We start from the raw sequence: 9,012 nt of genomic DNA on the forward strand, positions 1-9,012 counted from the left end.
AACAAAACCGTTTTAGATATCGGTCTTTGGGTTAGTGGTTCGACCATCTGGGTCAAACGGTTTAAATACTTTAATAAGTGATATATCATCTTACCCATTAGATTGGAATATTAGGGTAAGATGCATATAAATATCAAGAGAAATAAGGTTTGTGAATGAGAATGAGATTTGAGAAGCTATTAGCTGAGAGAGTTTAGAAGAAGAAGAAGGAAGAGGGGGAGGAGGTCACTTGTAGCGGTGACGACGACGACCTACAGCGGCGACAACAACGGTGATGACAAACTACAGTGGCACCAACGACGGCGAAGGTGGTGAATTGGCGATCAAAGTAGATTTGAGATTTCTCTCAGATCTCTCTCTCTCTCTCTCGTGCATATTTGTCGTCTAGACTTCTCTCCTAGATCTCTAAACCTGAGATCTCTCGGATCTCTCTCACACCTCTCTCAACTGATTTCTCTCTTAGATCCGAGAGATCTTCTATCTTTTCATTCTTGTTGTCATAAGTAATAAACCACGAGCTGTTCTCCAAGTTGAATGGTTCAGTGGTCAAACCGTCTGGGTCAACTATTTGTTGACTAATTCAATGATTTTTTACCAGGGATTGGGTTTAGGGTAAAACGAAACCAATCATTAAACGATTTCCAGTCCGAATAGTCTGATCGTTCAGGTCCAAAACATTGCTTCCAATTAGTGCACTATTAGAAAATTTCTCCTAACCTTCACTTCTTTTTCTCTATTTTTCCTTATCTCTTGGTCCCCACCAAGGGAAAATTCCTGGTTGTGCCACTATCAGGGATGGACCAACTCCTTTTCCTCGTGTCTTAAACTCATAAACTTATATTGTTCTTTGTCTGTTGTTTTTAGAATTGGGATCTGCTACTCAAAGTGCCCCCTTACATCAACCTCACAGCTACATCCCACCCTGTATTGAGAACATCTCCCCATTTATAATAAATAGAAGTATGGGAGATATTCTTGATGTGCGGCCAAGACAAGCTGTGAGATCAGTGTGATCAGTGTGAGGCACACTGTGAGGAATGGATCCAGACTCCAATGCTCCTTCAAAATTAACAATAAAAGAATCTGAATCACATGCCAACAAAATATATTCAACACCCTACCAACATCATCTTACATCTCCATGGCAGGTCCCACTATCCAGTTTCATAGTGAGATGTGTGGTATCAGACCAAGTTGGTAGGGTGTATTGAAACGAGTTTTGTCAACAAGAGGTCCCAACACCCTCACCTTCAATTGGAGACATAAAGCGAGATCACAACAATGCATCCGAGGTCATGATTTTATGATTTTAACCCACTTCAACTTAAGTGGAGTAGCTGATTTTCGATTCACTAATTTAATCTATAAAATAAACAATTAGATCCATGATGTCATAAAACTATAATTCATAAAAATGGGTTACCTAGCGTCTGTTTGGCATCAATGTCGTTACTCCAGAAAACGGCGACACATCAATGCTACGTTGGAAAAAACAGTGCTTAAGGAAATGCTTGTTTGTTTGGAACCGTTTTTCCATAAAAAACAGTGCTCTAAGACACGTGCCTTGGAAGTCGGGAAGGTGTGGCTTAGAGCAATGCTGAATATGGCATTTCCTAGAGCTACAATTCATTGCTGCCAATAGGACATGAGGTGGCAGTGACAGGGACATGATGTGGCAGTAACAGGGACATGATGTGGCACTGGACAATAGGTACTAGTGCTGAAAACATTTACTGGAACATTGGTACCAAACAGAAAACGTTGTTGTTGCTCCAGGAAACGTCCTACTTGGCAGCAACGTTTCCAAATGAAAAAAAAACACCGTTTTCTCATAAAATGGTGCTTCCAAGCCACACATCAGCAGTGCTGTATTGCATCAATGCCAAACATATACCTAGTAAGCAGATCGGATGAATGTTACCTATTCGACTGACTGTGTCAACCGGTCATCAATCAATTCAATGTTTTTCTTTGGCAACACAACATGTTAATGATTAGACATGTTTATGGGTCGAGTAGCTCGACGGGTCGGTCTGGCTTGGCCTGATCTAAGTCAGGTTTGGACAAGATTTCAGACCTGTGGGGCTTGGGCTTTCTCAAAAAATCCCGGTCCAAGCCCAAGTAATAGTGAGATCTTTTATTATTATTATTTTTACGTTTTAAGACCTTTTATTATAAATAAAATAGTTTTTAATCGAATAAAAAAGACCTAGGCCCGATGATCAGGCCGGGCTCGGACTCAGGCTTGAGCATATTCTGTTAATGTAGAGGCAAAGCCCAGCCCGGCCCATAAATAAGTCTATTAATGATTCATCAGAACTAGAAATTGTGACTGAAACACTAGGTCACCATTCCAACTAACAATGGATGTAAAACATTGCTTGCAGACTTGCAAAGGGAGAAGGAACAGGTGAATGCATGGTTTTGAAAACCGAACCGGATCAAATGGTCGGACTGATTGACCCAGAAACCGCTTATGGGTCAGGGTCTAATTTTGGACCCCAAAACCGTTCAACCCAGAGTTGAAACGGGCGATCGGACTGATTCACCAAGGAATCGATGGGCAAAACAATTTCGCTTCCGGTCGAGTTTTCAAAACCATGGGTGAATGGAAGGAAGATGGAGATTAATTGGGTCACATTAACTAATTACAAAGGTGATTATTTGTAAGCAACTTGGAAGCTAAGTTGTTGGTTATTAAAAGCAATCTCTTGTCTTCCACTTCCACATGCTTGCGTAATAGTAAGAAAGAAAAGTCTACCAACTGGTCTTAATGTCGATTCTGCTCCTCCATATAAGACATGGTGAACTGTAGGAATCCCAAACTACAAATAACAAATGTGGTTGCGTAGCTTCCATTACATGACAAATTATTCATGGATGGGGGAGTTCCGGAGTTCTCGTCTCCATGGATGCGTGAGCCGTGAGGAGTGTCTTTTCCAGCTGGGCCTGGGATCCCTAAAACCAAAAAGTCGTATACGCATCTCGAGAGCATAGTCGTGATGGGACATATCTCCCCCTTTGATGTGTGTACACAGTTTCACCCACGGCTATTTCTTGTGTGAGTTTATGCTTGCAACTTGGCATAAAGGCTTTTCTTTGTCTGCGGTGTAAAGGAAAAAGTAGGAAAATTTTTATAAATCTTATATAGATTTCTCTACCTTTTCCTTTAAATCAAATATATATGGGTTGAATGTAAATTCTGATTTATAAGAATGGAATGATAAAAAAAATGGTGTAATCCCCACTTTGTATGGGAGTGAATGAAGGTAGGAGGATGTATAATTTGTTAGGAGTGTAAATTGCGAAACGCTATTACAAACAAATGAATGCAAATCTGAATTAGGTATATGATCCATATTGAAATTGAAAACAAATAGAGCAAAAAAAAGGGTAATTGAATTGCACATAATAGAAACACCAAAAATAGTGTCATCTTCTCAGAATGAATTGCACATAACCTAAATAAAAAGTACAAAACGCTTGTATCTGAATAGTGTATCAAATAAGAGAATCGATATTCAGTCCTTACAAAATTTGTCCTCATGCAGTCATCACAACACTTGCAGCCCTACATTGGGAACAAACTCCTCATGAATGAAAAATATAAGTACAGAGATGTTCTATTGTAAGTGTTGTGATGGACAAATTTTGTGAGGACTGAATCGGGTCTCCAAACAATTAGTACAATTGCTTAATGCCTATATGGTGCTGATGTGTTACTGAAATCGAATCACAATAGACACACAACACCATAATATGAAAGCCCCACAAATATCAGAATTCAAATTTGCTCCTCACCAAGCATGTCTTAAAACCGATTCGGAGACTAAATCGGTCAGGGTTCCGGTTACCAGGTCAAACAGTTGGCCCGTTTAACAAAAAAATAAAAAAAAATGAAAACTAGTCAAAAACGTTTGAACGGTTAACCGCCTGGGTCAGTGATTTGTTGACCAAAATCAACGGTTTTTATGAAAAATCCAGTTTTGGGGGAAACCGGTGACCGGTTCCCAGTTTTTTCGGTCCAACTGTCCAGTCCGATCCGGTTTTGAAAACCATGATTCCATGTATGGCTACCAATGCTGTGACATTGGTGTGAGTATGCTCATGAGCAAATCCGGATTCCATATCTCATGCTTTCAAATAATGTTTTAAAAACTTACCCAAAACTGGAACCGTTCTGACCACTGGTTTTTGAGTTGATAATTTGATCATCCAATTCAAACAAATGGCCCGTTTTGATAAAAATAATTAAAATAAAAAATGACCAAAACTATTGAATGGATCGACGATTCAACCGCACAAGTCACCGAGTCATTGACTAATTCAACAGTTTTTGACCAAGAACCAGGTTTCAAGTAAAACGGAACCGATTACCTAGACAACTTTTGATCCTAATGGTCCAACCATCCGATCAACAGCAATTTATAAACATTGCTTTCAAACATGAGTTTGCTTAATTACGTATCTACCCTCGATGGAGACTTCCTATAATCCTCTCCTTCTCCTTCCAGGAAGTATCAAACGTTCTTTTCATTTGGATTTTGCCCATTTAGTTTTGCCCAATATTTTAATATATATTAAAATGATATAAAATGGCACATATTGTATAAAATTAATAAAATAACTCACATTTTATCATATAAAAAGTCTGAATAAATAGTATGATAAGAAGAATGAAATAGCCAGGTTCTCTAAATTATGAAACCTCCACCCCCCACCCTCTGGCCCCAGCAATATTAATTGGTAGCAGGTAGCAGGAGTAATCACTATCACTCATATATGTCTGCCTCATACCATGAGCCATCATAGCCAATTGGACATTGATTATTGATAAATTTGATATTACGTGAAAGAAAGAAATTTAAAAGGAACAAAAGAAAGATGTTGTATGAAGGCAAAGATATCTCCATACGCTTCCCACCGGAGTTTTTTAATGATCAAGTTCTTGGCCTATCCCAATCAACCCCTGAAAACGCTATGCCTTTATTTTTATGAAATTATTTAAAAATTTTATTGACTTTAATGATAATGTTTAAATCTCTCCTACAAGTATCAATACATATAGGGGTGTCGATTGGACTGGATCTAGTCCAATCCGATCCAGTCGAATGTGAGTCGATTATAAATGGATCAGGTTCAATTCAATCCAATGAATAATTTGGACCATTTTGGATCAGTCCAAGTTAATGTTCGGACCATCCAATTTGTTCAAATTCATTTTAATTTAGATTAGTTTAACTCAAACCAAGTCCATTGACACCTATATTATTAATTTCTTATCTTATATCAATGAACCGGATATTGGATTAATCCAATATAAATATTTTGAACTGCTTCATGAGCAAGCCAATAAGCCCCCAATATATGTTCAAACTGAAAATGTGCAACCCTTACATAAACCATATATGCTAGACCTGAAAAATACATGAAACATTGTGTAAGAGTTGATACCAATAGAAACTAAATTAAGAAAGAAACATACTTTATGTGTAAACTGTACAAAACAGAAGAATGCATCAAGTTCCTACCATGTGCTGAAGGTTAGCAATAGCCAATTAGTCAAGAAATTGATTGGATTATATTCTTCAATTAACCTATGTATTAACATATCTAGGTTGAAATATGTAATATTTTGGAGTTGGGGATTTCAATTTGATTTTTCATGAATTTGTATGTTCACCTTCTTCACGAACAACTTACATGTTCATCTTAAAAACCTAAAATTGAGCAAATAGGAAACAAAACCAAAGCTTTAGGCATTACCAACTAAAAGTAACTTCTTCAAACCAAAGACAACTAAAACTAAAATGGTAAAGAAAGTAAAACCAAAGACAACTAAAACAAAACCACCTCCATTTTAGCTTAGATGATTTTCTTTCCAAGACAACTAAAACAAAAATGGTAAAGAAAGTTAAGCAATTTATGAAAAACCTTACAATTAAGAAAATTAAAAGTTGTTCAAGTTCAATTGAACATCCATTGAAGTTAATATTTAGGAAGCAAACCATGGGAAGACAAAGAACAAAGTATAAAACCATTAAATTATAAGTAATCCTGACACTTAGGGGGTGTTCTTTTTTCAGATTTTGAGAGGGGGGAAAGTTGGTCAATGAGATTTTGGTTCCCATTGACCAAGAATCCCATGTTTTTTTTTTCAGATTTATGTGGGGATTAGGAAAAGTTTATTTTCCTGGGTACCACTTACCCGGGTAAGTGATACCCATCTCCTAGGTGGGTAAATAACTTTCTCACCTAAGGGGAAAGTTGCCAACACCTGAATGGGACAAAAATGCCCCTTTTAATAATAGGTTTTTATGGTTAAAATGGTCATTGTCTTATTTACATGAGAAATAAAAGAATATGGGTAAATGCACTTACCCGGGTAAGTGTTTCCCAGGAAAAACTTACCCAAATAACTGTATTTACCCGGGTAAATAATTTACCAAAAAACGAATGTAGCCTTAGATAAAAAAAAAATGACTACCACATGAAGGTTGCAGAAGCAAGGAAGCATCCAACAAAATCATGTTGGTTTCATTTATCCACAAGGTTTATATATCCAAGTTACTCCAAACTTCAATATCAAGTAAAAAATAGAAGAAACCAAAAGTTGCATTGGAAAATTTGGAATAGTTAGAACCCTCTGACCAGTCATATGAATTAAAAACCTTATTGTAAACATCAAAATCCCCATTGAAGGGGTCAAACAAAAAATGAAGCTATATAATTCTTGTATTCATCAGTCATTACAAACTTGTTCGGTCATGGACTTTTGAAGAGGTTCATAGGTCACAAAAAAAGATCTTTATCTTAAAGAGGCTAAGGAATCAAAATGAGAATTTATTTCAAAGGAAATAGATAAGGGAATTTTGGACAACATCCTTACCTCTTTGGCTACAAAGGTGGGATGACATTGACTACTGCTAATCTTGGAACAAACCCAACAATCAAAAGAATAAACATTTCATATTGGTCGGTGAATTATGCATTTGATTTTCCCCACTGTCACATTCCTCCAATTTAACCCAAAGAAAGTTCAGGAAAATAAAGGACAAATTCCTTTCAAGCTAAAATTTCCCATTGGAAAACATATAAATCATTCATTAAAGAAGAAAAATATTTCGAAGGAGAAAACATACCGGTTAAGTGACTCTTTGAATTCATTGGTAAGAGAACTAATAATGTTGGTACCATCAATTGTATAAATGACAATTGGTATTCTAGAACTTAATCTTGCCCTAACTTGAAGGGTGTAGTTTTACCCTTTTATCATTAGTATCAAACATAAACATGGAGAGTACAAAATAACTTACAAAGAGTTGGTAAGTCTTCTTCAACCTTAACTTTCTACCAACACACACGTAGGAAAATCTGGTTGAATAGCTGCAGATGGAACCTTGTTGAGTCTCCTTTACAAAATGAGAAAATAACATTCAACCGATGATTGATCAATTGATTGTGAAAAAGATAAAGAGAGACTGAGCAAGTGATTGTGCTTTTAGAATTAGCATTTGATTTTTTTTTATGTGGAAAAGAATTGGATTGGAATTAGGCTATAAAGACATCCTTGGAGCTTCAATAGGAAGATTTGTTAGAAATCATAAAAGTAGCAAGCAACAATACACTAAAAAAAGAAACGATTGTGATAATAAACATCAAAAAATGAGAAGAAGAAGAAGAAGAAGAAGTAGATCGGAAGAGTACTGCATACCTCATGGTTCAAATATGGAAGGGGGAATATAAATTGACATTGAACTCACCCTTTACAAAGTAACGTACATTGGATTTATGAAGCCATGAAAGCCAATCGTTACTTGACTCAAAAATGTAGCAGAGTGGGAAAAGGATGGGGAAGAAAGATTGAAAGAACTGTAAGAGAATAAAATTCTTTTAAGGCATCCATTTTACAAAAAGACCAAAGTACTCCCTCCATCTTTAATGATGTGGAATTATTTAACACTAATGGTAGAAATGCAACTTTAATAACATTAACAACGATAAGTGTTAATACAAAAAATAAAAGATATTATTATGTTTTAGTTTTTAAGTAAAAATCATCTACACGTGTAAGAACCAAGAGATGAGAAGCCTTCGTGTGAGCATTATGGAGCAAGACCCTTCACCTCTCTCTTTCCTGTTTATTATATAGATATAGATTAGGGGCCTTATTAGTTTCAAATAACAATAGATTTATGTAGGGGTGCAACTTGGGCGGGCCCGACCCGAGTCTGGACTACCCCAACATGCAATTTTACACGGACTAAGCTTAAATTTTTTGGGCTGGATTCAAGCCTAGCCCTTAGGAATTTCAAACTAGGCCCGACCTTATAACAACCCAAGTCTGACCTGATTATATACATACATATATGTATATATAGGAACATATTTGCATGCATATATGCATATTTCTTCAATAAATTATACATATATACATAAATGCATACATATGCACACACATGTATATCTATTTTTAATGTAGACTAATTGACCAAATTTTAGTGCAGGTTGGCTTGGACGAATAATTCAGGCTCAGGCTGGGCTCAGGCTTTAGGCCCAATTCCTAGGGTTGGGCCTGGGTTGAACTAAAATCTAGTCCAACCCGTCCAATTTGCACCCCTAAGACTATGTGCATTAGTGATAGAAAGAGTTTATTGACTGAAATTAACTATTTTTTTAGACCCCAAACTTTATTCCAGGGTGAGGGTGGCCACTTTAATTTTTTTTTAATCAAAGCTAAACTAAATTCACCATCAACGTTTTCGATCAGTCGTTGACCCAATCGGTTGAACCGTTCGAACCATCACCCAACCAGGATTTCGGGTCCAGTTCAGTCAAGACCCGCCAGACAGGCAAAAACCGTTGACTTGGTCAAGAAACATTCAACCCGACCAGTTCAACCATTGACCTATTTGACTCGGTGACCGGGTCATGGGTTGCACATTGAATACATGCAAACTTTCGAAGGTAATAACTTTACACTTTGTTGTTCGATTGGGTTTATTTTTCTTT

The sequence above is a fragment of the Nelumbo nucifera genome, chromosome 3, assembly GCF_055504915.1.
Source record: "Nelumbo nucifera cultivar China Antique chromosome 3, China Antique-T2T, whole genome shotgun sequence".
NCBI classification, from domain to species: domain Eukaryota; kingdom Viridiplantae; phylum Streptophyta; class Magnoliopsida; order Proteales; family Nelumbonaceae; genus Nelumbo; species Nelumbo nucifera.